Source organism: Phyllobates terribilis, unplaced genomic scaffold, assembly GCF_046119375.1.
Source record: "Phyllobates terribilis strain yellow unplaced genomic scaffold, ASM4611937v1 Scaffold_7__3_contigs__length_470593459, whole genome shotgun sequence".
Taxonomy (NCBI): Eukaryota; Metazoa; Chordata; class Amphibia; order Anura; family Dendrobatidae; genus Phyllobates; species Phyllobates terribilis.
The window spans coordinates 256933931-256946534 of NW_027362767.1; the positions used below are offsets into that span (position 1 = coordinate 256933931).

The 12604-nt window shown below is 47.8% G+C and overlaps 1 protein-coding gene across 1 annotated transcript in view; it reads left to right on the plus strand.

The window, feature by feature from the left end:
* ZWINT (ZW10 interacting kinetochore protein) overlaps window positions 1-12604 on the plus strand; it is a 33517-nt gene that overhangs the window by 1118 nt on the left and 19795 nt on the right. The window lies entirely within an intron of this gene.

Genomic DNA, 12604 nt, shown 5'->3' on the forward strand with positions numbered 1-12604 from the left:
CGCTGTTATACAGCTGATATGTATATACTATGGACGCTGGGGGGCGCTGTTATACAGCTGATATGTATATACTATGGACGCTGGGGGGCGCTGTTATACAGCTGATATGTATATACTATGGACGCTGGGGGGCGCTGTTATACAGCTGATATGTATATACTATGGACGCTGGGGGGCGCTGTTATACAGCTGATATGTATATACTATGGACGCTGGGGGGCGCTGTTATACAGCTGATATGTATATACTATGGACGCTGGGGGGCGCTGTTATACAGCTGATATGTATATACTATGGACGCTGGGGGGCGCTGTTATACAGCTGATATGTATATACTATGGACGCTGGGGGGCGCTGTTATACAGCTGATATGTATATACTATGGACGCTGGGGGGCGCTGTTATACAGCTGATATGTATATACTATGGACGCTGAGGGGCGCTGTTATACAGCTGATATGTATATACTATGGACGCTGGGGGGCGCTGTTATACAGCTGATATGTATATACTATGGATGCTGGGGGGCGCTGTTATACAGCTGATATGTATATACTATGGATGCTGGGGGGCGCTGTTATACAGCTGATATGTATATACTATGGACGCTGGGGGGCGCTGTTATACAGCTGATATGTATATACTATGGACGCTGGGGGGCGCTGTTATATAGATATGTATATACTATGGACGCTGGGGGGCGCTGTTATACAGCTGATATGTATATACTATGGACGCTGGGGGCGCTGTTATACAGCTGATATGTATATACTATGGACGCTGGGGGCACTGTTATACAGCTGATATGTATATACTATGGACGCTGAGGGGCGCTGTTATATAGATATGTATATACTATGGACGCTGGGGGGCGCTGTTATATAGATATGTATATACTATGGACGCTGGGGGGCGCTGTTATATAGATATGTATATACTATGGACGCTGGGGGGCGCTGTTATACAGCTGATATGTATATACTATGGACGCTGGGGGGCGCTGTTATACAGCTGATATGTATATACTATGGACGCTGGGGGGCGCTGTTATATAGCTGATATTTATATACTATGGACGCTGGGGGGGCGCTGATATACAGCTGATATGTATATACTATGGACTCTGGGGGGCGCTGATATGTATATACTATGGATGCTGGGGGGCACTGTTATACAGCTGATATGTATATACTATGGACGCTGGGGGGCACTGTTATACAGCTGATATGTATATACTATGGACGCTGGGGGGCGCTGTTATACAGCTGATATGTATATACTATGGACGCTGGGGGGCGCTGTTATATAGCTGATATTTATATACTATGGACGCTGGGGGGTGCTGTTATACAGCTGATATGTATATACTATGGACGCTGGGGGGCGCTGTTATACAGCTGATATGTATATACTATGGACGCTGGGGGGCGCTGATATGTATATACTATGGACGCTGGGGGGCGCTGATATGTATATACTATGGACGCTGGGGGGCGCTGATATGTATATACTATGGACGCTGGGGGGCGCTGTTATACAGCTGATATGTATATACTATGGACGCTGGGGGGCGCTGTTACATAGCTGATATTTATATGCTATGGACGCTGGGGGGCACTGTTATACAGCTGATATGTATATACTATGGATGCTGGGGGGCGCTGTTATACAGCTGATATGTATATACTATGGACGCTGGGGGGGCGCTGATATACAGCTGATATGTATATACTATGGACTCTGGGGGGCGCTGATATGTATATACTATGGATGCTGGGGGGCACTGTTATACAGCTGATATGTATATACTATGGACGCTGGGGGGCACTGTTATACAGCTGATATGTATATACTATGGATGCTGGGGGGCGCTGTTATACAGCTGATATGTATATACTATGGACGCTGGGGGGCACTGTTATACAGCTGATATGTATATACTATGGATGCTGGGGGGCGCTGTTATACAGCTGATATGTATATACTATGGATGCTGGGGGGCGCTGTTATACAGCTGATATGTATATACTATGGACTCTGGGGGGCGCTGATATGTATATACTATGGACGCTGGGGGGCGCTGTTATACAGCTGATATGTATATACTATGGACGCTGGGGGGCACTGTTATACAGCTGATATGTATATACTATGGATGCTGGGGGGCGCTGTTATACAGCTGATATGTATATACTATGGATGCTGGGGGGCGCTGTTATACAGCTGATATGTATATACTATGGATGCTGGGGGGCGCTGTTATACAGCTGATATGTATATACTATGGACGCTGGGGGGCGCTGTTATACAGCTGATATGTATATACTATGGACGCTGGGGGGCGCTGTTATACAGCTGATATGTATATACTATGGATGCTGGGGGGCGCTGTTATACAGCTGATATGTATATACTATGGATGCTGGGGGGCGCTGTTATACAGCTGATATGTATATACTATGGACGCTGGGGGGCGCTGTTATACAGCTGATATGTATATACTATGGATGCTGGGGGGCGCTGTTATACAGCTGATATGTATATACTATGGATGCTGGGGGGCGCTGTTATACAGCTGATATGTATATACTATGGATGCTGGGGGGCGCTGTTATACAGCTGATATGTATATACTATGGATGCTGGGGGGCGCTGATATGTATATACTATGGATGCTGGGGGGCGCTGTTATACAGCTGATATGTATATACTATGGACGCTGGGGGGCGCTGTTATACAGCTGATATGTATATACTATGGACGCTGGGGGGCGCTGTTATACAGCTGATATGTATATACTATGGACGCTGGGGGGCGCTGTTATATAGATATGTATATACTATGGATGCTGGGGGGCGCTGTTATACAGCTGATATGTATATACTATGGACGCTGGGGGGCGCTGTTATATAGATATGTATATACTATGGACGCTGGGGGGCGCTGTTATACAGCTGATATGTATATACTATGGACGCTGGGGGCACTGTTATACAGCTGATATGTATATACTATGGACGCTGGGGGCACTGTTATACAGCTGATATGTATATACTATGGACGCTGGGGGGCGCTGTTATATAGATATGTATATACTATGGACGCTGGGGGGCGCTGTTATATAGATATGTATATACTATGGACGCTGGGGGGCGCTGTTATACAGCTGATATGTATATACTATGGACGCTGGGGGGCGCTGTTATACAGCTGATATGTATATACTATGGACGCTGGGGGGCGCTGTTATACAGCTGATATGTATATACTATGGACGCTGGGGGGCGCTGTTATACAGCTGATATGTATATACTATGGACGCTGGGGGGCGCTGTTATACAGCTGATATGTATATACTATGGACGCTGGGGGGCGCTGTTATACAGCTGATATGTATATACTATGGATGCTGGGGGGCGCTGTTATACAGCTGATATGTATATACTATGGATGCTGGGGGGCGCTGATATGTATATACTATGGATGCTGGGGGGCGCTGTTATACAGCTGATATGTATATACTATGGACGCTGGGGGGCGCTGTTATACAGCTGATATGTATATACTATGGACGCTGGGGGGCGCTGATATGTATATACTATGGACGCTGGGGGGCGCTGTTATACAGCTGATATGTATATACTATGGACGCTGGGGGGTGCTGTTATACAGCTGATATGTATATACTATGGACGCTGGGGGGCGCTGTTATACAGCTGATATGTATATACTATGGACGCTGGGGGGCGCTGATATGTATATACTATGGACGCTGGGGGGCGCTGTTATACAGCTGATATGTATATACTATGGACGCTGGGGGGCGCTGTTACATAGCTGATATTTATATGCTATGGACGCTGGGGGGCACTGTTATACAGCTGATATGTATATACTATGGATGCTGGGGGGCGCTGTTATACAGCTGATATGTATATACTATGGACGCTGGGGGGGCGCTGATATACAGCTGATATGTATATACTATGGACTCTGGGGGGCGCTGATATGTATATACTATGGATGCTGGGGGGCACTGTTATACAGCTGATATGTATATACTATGGACGCTGGGGGGCACTGTTATACAGCTGATATGTATATACTATGGATGCTGGGGGGCGCTGTTATACAGCTGATATGTATATACTATGGACGCTGGGGGGCACTGTTATACAGCTGATATGTATATACTATGGATGCTGGGGGGCGCTGTTATACAGCTGATATGTATATACTATGGATGCTGGGGGGCGCTGTTATACAGCTGATATGTATATACTATGGACTCTGGGGGGCGCTGATATGTATATACTATGGACGCTGGGGGGCGCTGTTATACAGCTGATATGTATATACTATGGACGCTGGGGGGCACTGTTATACAGCTGATATGTATATACTATGGATGCTGGGGGGCGCTGTTATACAGCTGATATGTATATACTATGGATGCTGGGGGGCGCTGTTATACAGCTGATATGTATATACTATGGACGCTGGGGGCACTGTTATACAGCTGATATGTATATACTATGGACGCTGGGAGGCGCTGTTATACAGCTGATATGTATATACTATGGACGCTGGGGGGCGCTGTTATACAGCTGATATGTATATACTATGGATGCTGGGGGGCGCTGTTATACAGCTGATATGTATATACTATGGATGCTGGGGGGCGCTGTTATACAGCTGATATGTATATACTATGGACGCTGGGGGGTGCTGTTATACAGCTGATATGTATATACTATGGACGCTGGGGGGCGCTGTTATACAGCTGATATGTATATACTATGGATGCTGGGGGGCGCTGTTATACAGCTGATATGTATATACTATGGATGCTGGGGGGCGCTGTTATACAGCTGATATGTATATACTATGGATGCTGGGGGGCGCTGTTATACAGCTGATATGTATATACTATGGATGCTGGGGGGCGCTGATATGTATATACTATGGATGCTGGGGGGCGCTGTTATACAGCGGATATGTATATACTATGGACGCTGGGGGGCGCTGTTATACAGCTGATATGTATATACTATGGACGCTGGGGGGCGCTGTTATACAGCTGATATGTATATACTATGGACGCTGGGGGGCGCTGTTATACAGCTGATATGTATATACTATGGACGCTGGGGGGCGCTGTTATATAGCTGATATGTATATACTATGGACGCTGGGGGGCGCTGTTATATAGCTGATATGTATATACTATGGACGCTGGGGGGCGCTGATATTTATATACTATGGACACTGTTATATAGCTGATATGTATATACTATGGACGCTGGGGGGCGCTGTTATACAGCTGATATGTATATACTATGGACTCTGGGGGGCGCTGTTATACAGCTGATATGTATATACTAGGGACTCTGGGGGGCGCTGTTACATAGCTGATATATATATACTATGGACGCTGGGAGGGCCCTGTTATACAGCTGATATGTATATACTATGGACGCTGGGGGGCGCTGTTATACAGCTGATATGTATATACTATGGACGCTGGGAGGGCCCTGTTATATAGCTGATATGTATATACTATGGACACTGGGGGTCGCTGATATTTATATACTATGGACGCTGGGGGGCGCTATTATACAGCTGATATGTATATACTATGGACGCTGGGGGGGCGCTATTATATAGCTGATATGTATATACTATGGACGCTGGGGGGCGCTGTTATATAGCTGATATGTATATACTATGGACGCTGGGGGGCGCTGTTATATAGCTGATATGTATATACTAGGGACGCTGGGGGGCGCTGATATGTATATACTATGGACGCTGGGGGGCGCTGTTATATAGCTGATATGTATATACTAGGGACGCTGGGGGGCGCTGATATGTATATACTATGGACGCTGGGGGGCGCTGTTATATAGCTGATATGTATATACTATGGACACTGGGGGGCGCTGTTATATAGATATGTATATACTATGGACGCTGGGGGGGCGCTGTTATACAGCTGATATGTATATACTATGGACGCTGGGGGGGCGCTGTTATATAGCTGATATGTATATACTATGGACGCTGGGGGGCGCTGTTATACAGCTGATATGTATATACTATGGACGCTGGGGGGGCGCTGTTATATAGCTGATATGTATATACTATGGACGCTGGGGGGCGCTGTTATATAGCTGATATGTATATACTATGGACGCTGGGGGGCGCTGTTATATAGCTGATATGTATATACTAGGGACTCTGGGGGGCGCTGATATGTATATACTATGGACACTGGGGGGCGCTGTTATATAGCTGATAGGTATATACTATGGACACTGGGGGGCGCTGTTATATAGCTGATAGGTATATACTATGGACACTGGGGGGCGCTGTTATATAGCTGATAGGTATATACTATGGACGCTGGGGGGGGCGCGGTTATATAGCTGATAGGTATATACTATGGACGCTGGGGGGGGCGCGGTTATATAGCTGATATATATATACTATGGACACTGGGGGGGCGCTGATATGTATATACTATGGATGCTGGGGTGTGCTGTTATATAGCTGATATGTATATACTAGGGACTCTGGGGGCGCTGATATGTATATACTATGGACTCTGGGGGGCGCTGTTATATAGCTGATATGTATATACTAGGGACTCTGGGGGGCGCTGTTATATAGCTGATATGTATATACTATGGTCGCTGGGGGGCGCTGTTATATAGCTGATATGTATATACTATGGACACTGGGGGGCGTTGTTATACAGCTGATATGTATATACTATGGACGCTGGGGGGGCGTTGTTATACAGCTGATATGTATATACTATGGACACTGGGGGGCGCTGATATTTATATACTATGGACGCTGGGGGGCTCTGTTATACAGCTGATATGTATATACTATGGACGCTGGGGGGTGCTGTTATACAGCTGATATGTATATACTATGGACGCTGGGGGGTGCTGTTATACAGCTGATATGTATATACTATGGACGCTGGGGGGCGGTTATATAGCTGATATGTATATACTAGGGACTCTGGGGGGCGCTGATATGTATATACTATGGACACTGGGGGGCGCTGTTATATAGCTGATATGTATATACTATGGACACTGGGGGGCGCTGTTATATAGCTGATATGTATATACTATGGACACTGGGGGGCGCTGTTATATAGCTGATATGTATATACTATGGACACTGGGGGGCGCTGTTGTATAGCTGATATGTATATACTATGGACACTGGGGGGCGCTGTTATATAGTTGATATGTATATACTATGGACGCTGGGGGGGCGCTGTTATATAGCTGATATGTATATACTATGGGCGCTGGGGGGGCGCTGTTATATAGCTGATATGTATATACTATGGACGCTGGGGGGGCGCTGTTATACAGCTGATATGTATATACTAAGGACGCTGGGGGGGCGCTGTTATACAGCTGATATGTATGGACGCTGGGGGGGCGCTGTTATACAGCTGATATGTATATACTATGGACGCTGGGGGGCGCTGTTATATATCTGATATGTATATACTATGGACGCTGGGGGGCGCTGTTATATAGCTGATATGTATATACTAGGGACGCTGGGGGGCGCTGATATGTATATACTATGGACGCTGGGGGGCGCTGTTATATAGCTGATATGTATATACTAGGGACTCTGGGGGGCGCTGATATGTATATACTATGGACACTGGGGGGCGCTGTTATATAGATGATATGTATATACTATGGACGCTGGGGGGGGCGCTGTTATACAGCTGATATGTATATACTATGGACGCTGGGGGGGCGCTGTTATATAGCTGATATGTATATACTATGGACACTGGGGGGCGCTGTTATATAGCTGATATGTATATACTATGGACGCTGGGGGGGCCCTGTTATATAGCTGATATGTATATACTATGGACGCTGGGGGGGCCCTGTTATATAGCTGATATGTATATACTATGGACACTGGGGGTCGCTGATATTTATATACTATGGACGCTGGGGGGCGCTGTTATACAGCTGATATGTATATACTATGGACGCTGGGGGGGGCGCTGTTATATAGCTGATATGTATATACTATGGACGCTGATATGTGTATATACTATGGACGCTGGGGGGCGCTGTTATATATCTGATATGTATATACTATGGACGCTGGGGGGCGCTGTTATATAGCTGATATGTATATACTAGGGACGCTGGGGGGCGCTGATATGTATATACTATGGACGCTGGGGGGCGCTGTTATATAGCTGATATGTATATACTAGGGACTCTGGGGGGCGCTGATATGTATATACTATGGACACTGGGGGGCGCTGTTATATAGATGATATGTATATACTATGGACGCTGGGGGGGGCGCTGTTATATAGCTGATATGTATATACTATGGACGCTGGGGGGCGCTGATATTTATATACTATGGACGCTGGGGGGCGCTGTTATATAGCTGATATGTATATACTATGGACGCTGGGGGGCGCTCTTATACAGCTGATATGTATATACTATGGACACTGGGGGGCGCTGATATGTATATACTATGGACGCTGGGGGGCGCTGTTATATAGCTGATATGTATATACTAGGGACGCTGGGGGGCGCTGATATGTATTATTATAGCGCCATTTATTCCACGGCGCTTTACATGTGAAAAAGGGGTATAATACAAGAACAATTACACTAATCTTGAACACAATGTGACAGCGACTGGTACAGGAGGAGCGAGGACCCTGCCCGCGAGGGCACACCATCTACGAGGGATGGGTGAGGATACAGTAGGTGAGGGTAGAGCTGGTCGTGCAGCGGAGTGGTGGATCAGTGGTTACTGCAGGTTGTAGGCTTGTCGGAAGAGGTGGGTCTTCAGGTTCCTTTTGAAGGTTTCCACGGTAGGCGAGAGTCTGATACGTAGGTCGTAATCTTGTATACAGTTGTGGGAGGAGGAGATAAGAGGGGAGTAGAGCAGGAGATCTTGTGAGGATCGGATGTTGCGTGCGGGTATGTAACGGGAGACTAGGTCGGAGATATATGGAGGAGACAGGTTGTGAATGGCTTTGTATGTCATGGTCAAGGTTTTGAACTGGAGTCTCTGAGCAATGGGGAGCCAGTGAAGAGATTGACAGAGGAGAGGCCGGGGAATAGCGGGGGGACAGGTTGATTAGCTGAGCTGCAGAGTTTAGGATAGATTGGAGGGGTGCAAGAGTGTTAGAGGGGAGGTTGCAGTAGTCAAGGCGGGAGATGATGAGGGCGTGCACTAGTGTTTTTGCAGATTCATGGTTGAGGAATGTGCGGATCCGGGAGATATTTTTGAGTTGGAGCCGGCAGGAAGTGGAAAGGGCTTGGATATGTGGTTTGAAGGAGAGTTCCGAGTCCAGGGTTACCCCAAGGCAGCGAGCTTGAGGGACTGGGGAGAGTGGGCAGCCATTGACGTTGATAGATAGGTCAGTTGGGAGGGTTGAATGAGATGGCGGAAAGATGATGACTTCTGTTTTGTCCATGTTAAGTTTTAGAAATCTGGCAGAGAAGAAGGATGAAATAGCAGACAGACATTGTGGGATTTTGGTTAATAAGGAGGTGATATCGGGTCCAGAGAGGTAGATCTGTGTGTCATCAGCATAGAGGTGATAATGAAAGCCATGAGACTCTGAGCTGTCCCAGGTCTAAGGTGTAGATGGAGAAGAGCAGGGGTCCTAGAACTGAACCTTGGGGGACACCGACAGATGGGGGGCGAGATGAAGAGGTGGTGTGTGAGTGGGAGACACTGAATGTCTGGTCTGTTAGATATGAGTAGATCCAGGATAGGGCCAAGTCTGTGATGCCGAGAGATGAGAGTCTGGAGTAAGAGGGAATGGTCCACTGTGTCAAAGGCAGATGACAGGTCTAGGAGGAGGAGAACAGAGTAGTGTCGCTTAGATTTGGCGGTTAGTAGGTCGTTTGTGACTTTAGTCAGTGCAGTTTCAGTAGAATGGTGCGGTCGGAAACCAGATTGTAGGCGGTCAAAGAGGGAGCAGGAGGAGAGGTGGGAGGACAGTTCAGAATGGACATGTTGTTCCAGTAGTTTTGAGGCATAGGGGAGAAGTGATATGGGGCGATAGCTAGACACGGAGGATGGGTCAAGGGAGGGCTTTTTGAGGATGGGTGTGATTGAGGCATGTTTGAAGCATGAGGGGAAGACACCAGTTGTTAGTGACAGGTTGAAGAGGTGGGCTAGGGCTGGGATGAAGATAGTGGTAAGGTTTGGGATGAGGTGGGACGGGATTGGGTCAAGTTTACAGGTGGTGAGGTGTGATTTGGAGAGTAAAGAGCAAAGTTGATCTTCAGAAATGGTGGAGAATGTAGTTTTGGAGGAGGAGGCTTGAGTAGGTGTGGGGAGGGGCTGTGGGGACTTTAGGCAAAAGCTTTGTTTGATGGTGTCAATCTTCTGCTTGAAGAATGAGGCAAAGTCTTCGGCTGAAATAAGAGGAGAGGGAGTAGGCACTGGGGGACGGAGGAGAGAATTGAAGGTGTTGAATAGTTGTTTAGGGTTGTGAGACAGGGAGGATATGAGAGATGCAAAGTATGTTTGTTTTGCTGCAGTGAGTGTGGACTTGAAGGTAGTGAGGGACTGTTTGAATGCGATGAAGTGCTCATGGGAATGGGACCTTTTCCATCTACATTCAGCAACCCTGGAGGCCCGTCGCAGTTCTTTAGTTAGGCTGGTGTGCCAGGGTTGTCTGTTGATTGTGCGAGCCTTGGTATGCGTGAGGGGGGTGACCGAATCGAGAGCTGCAGCTGTTGTGGTGTTGTATAAAGTGGCAGCAGCATCTGCATCATGTAAGGAACTAATGTCTGTAAGAGGGAGGAGGGATTCAGAGAGAGAGTGTAGGTCAAGGGGTTTGAGATTTCTACGAGGGTATGCAAGTTTGTGGAGTGGGGATTGTTGCCCCGGGGAGGAGAGAGAAGAGAATGTGAGTAGGTTGTGGTCAGAAAGAGGGAGAGGTGAGTTAGAGAGGTTAGATAGGGAACAGAGGCGGGTGAAGATGAGGTCCAGCGTGTGGCCGTCTTTGTGGGTGGGTGTGGAAGACCACAGAGTAAGACCAAAGGAGGAAGTGAGGGATAGAAGCTGAGAGGGAAGTGTCAATGGGGATGTTAAAGTCGCCCATGATGATAGTGGGGATGTCAACGGAGAGGAAATGAAGGAGCCAGGTGGTGAAGTGGTCAAAGAAAGTGGTGGTTGATCCTGGGGGGCGGTAGATGATAGCCAGTTGGAGGTTGGATGGGGAGTAGATGTGCACGCAGTGCACTTCAAAAGAGGGGAGAGTAATTGCGGGCGGCAGTGGGATATGGGTGAAGGAGCAGTTATCTGAGAGGAGGAAACCTATTCCTCCACCGTGCTTGCCGGTGGGGCGGGGGGTATGGGAGAGGTGGAATCCGCCATACGAAAGTGCAGCAGGAGAGGCATTGTCAGAGGGGCTGAGCCAGGTTTCAGTGATGCCGAGGAAGGAAAGCTTGCTAGTGATGAAGAGATCGTGAATGTAGGAAAGTTTATTGCAGATAGAGCGAGCGTTCCATAGAGATCCTGTTAGTGGAAACTGGGGAAGCTGGGGCTTGGGCGGATGGGTATAAGGTTAGAAGGGTTACGAGAGTTTGGGATAGATTGTGGGTAGGAGGTGGAAGTGAATGTAGGGATGTGGTGAGGAGGGCCAGGATTTGGAGAGATGTCGCCGGCAGTAAGGAGGAGCAGAGAAAGCGTTATTAGGTGGGAGCAGGAGAGGGCATGAGGTGGCTGTCTGTGTTTGGAGACAAAGGATTGTATGTTGTGGAATAGCTCTGAGGAGGAGGTGAGATGGGTGGGGAGAATGGAGGGAGAGATGAAGAGTTCCTTACTAGGTGTAGGGATTAGGGGTGGTTGTAAGAAGTGAAGGATTAAGGGGGTGAGAGTGAAAACAAACACAAACACAAACATTGTTTACTGTGACGTAGTATCCAGTAAAGCCCCCGTCTCACATAGCGAGATCCCTAGCAAGATCGCTGCTGTGTCACGGTTTTGGTGACGCAACAGCGACCTCACCAGCGATGTCGCTATGTGTGACACTTTGTAACAATCAGGCCCCTGCTGTGAGGTCGCTGATCGCTGCAAAGTGTCCTGGACCATTTTTTGGTCGTTGCTCTCCCGCTGGTCAGCACACATCGCTGTGTGTGACCAGCGGGAGCAGCGATCAGGCTGGTAACTATGGTAAACATCGGGTTACTAGGGGCACATGCGCACTTAGTAACCCGCTGTTTATCATGGTTACGAGCCTGCTAAAGTGAGCGGTAACCTCCCGCTCACTGTAGCAGAGTGGTAACCATGATAAACAACGGGTTACTAGGAGCGCGTGTGTCCCTAGTAACCCGATGTTTACCATAGTTACCAGCCTGCTCCTGCTTCAGCAGCAGGCTGGTAACCAGGAGCAGGACATCGTGGAAAGATTCTTTCCACGATGTCGCTGCTCCCCTGATCGTTGGTGAGCCTGCCTGTTTGACAGCTCACCAGCGACCACATAGCGACGCAGCAACGATCCCTGACAGGTCGTATCGTTGTCGGGATCGTTGCAGCGTCACTAAGTGTG